Below are 1,314 nucleotides of genomic sequence, written 5' to 3'. Positions count from 1 at the left end.
AGGACTCCCTCTCACCTTCTGGCTAAATCCTTCATTTAGGATTGATATCAATTCTCAATTTTAAAAAACAGACCCATTTTTTTTCATTAAGAATAATGACTTTGTAGGGCAGTGTTCTTTTGTAAACAGTATTATGAAGCATGTTTTCCAATAATGACTATCTTTCTCTTGAAGGCACTGAAGGAGGAATCAGTCAGGCACACGTTTACCATCGCCCGCTGGCCTGGCCTCTCTCGGAGACCTGAATTAGATTTGAGTTATGTTTGCTGTGTGCCAGGCCTCTGCTAGGCTCCGTGGAAGATATGGAAATAGATCATGACAGTTCCTGCCTTTGGGGAGTTCGCTGTCTAGTAAGGGACACAGAATGTATCCGGAAATGGTTATAACAGAATTAAAAAGCACTTTGGGAGCAGGGGCTGGGGTAATGGGGGAGGCATGGATGGTTGATTATTTTTAATTAGAGGATTTGGAAAATTCTTCCTTGGAGAAGAGGCACTGGAGATAGGCCTTGGAGAATGTGAGGATTTTAGGAAGTGGACAGGGTGAGGTGAGTATGAAGGAAATTTCAAGAAAAGGAAGGTACTAGGAAGATGTAGACTGGGCAAGGCCAAGGCATATTTCGTGAATGGCAGGCCCTCAGGGATGTCTGGTGAGTTGGGCCTTTGGGAATCTATGAGGTCAGGGGCCATGAAATGAAACATGCATTGTGTCCAGGCTAGGAGGGTCTTGTGGGCGTGGAATTAATCCACCCACTTACACCTTCCTCGTGTTCCAGGTCCTGTTCCATGCGCTGAGGATTCTAAGGAGAAATAATCCACAACCAGACTTACAGATAGGTTCAAGAAATAAATTCTCTTTTGCAACCAAGAGCTCATCGTTCAGTATGAGTTTCGATACATATAAGAAGAAATATTATGATCCCCCCAAAAAATAAAGAAAGAAATAATTCACAGCTGGGCGTGGTGGCTCATGCCTGTAATCCCAGCACTTTGGGAAACTGAGGAGCTCACTTGAGGTCAGGAGTTCAAGACCAGCCTGGCCAACATGGTGAAACCCCATCTCTACTAAAAGTACAAAAATTAGCCAGGCATGGTGGCACACACCTGTAATCCCAGCTACTTGGGAGGCTGAGGCAGGAGAATCACTTGAACCTGGGAGGTGGAGGTTGCAGTGAGCAGAGATCACACCATTGTACACCAGCCTGGGCAACAGAGCCAGACTCCATCTCAAAAAAAAAAAAAAAAAAAAAAATTCACAAGCCTGTCCTCAAAGAGCCTACAGTTTATTGTGGCACATAAAACACTAAAGAATAGT

General features: G+C 44.3%; 1 pseudogene; it reads left to right on the top strand.

The window, feature by feature from the left end:
• The first annotated feature begins 773 nt into the window (after positions 1–773).
• Positions 774–914, top strand: LOC117063150 (annotated as a pseudogene).
• Positions 915–1,314: the final 400 nt, after the last annotated feature.

This window comes from Trachypithecus francoisi, unplaced genomic scaffold (genome assembly GCF_009764315.1).
Source record: "Trachypithecus francoisi isolate TF-2019V2 unplaced genomic scaffold, Tfra_2.0 Lachesis_group17, whole genome shotgun sequence".
In the NCBI taxonomy this organism is placed as follows: Eukaryota; Metazoa; Chordata; class Mammalia; order Primates; family Cercopithecidae; genus Trachypithecus; species Trachypithecus francoisi.
The sequence above is the reverse complement of the archived record's forward strand: the minus strand, read 5'-3'. Positions and strand labels throughout refer to the sequence as shown.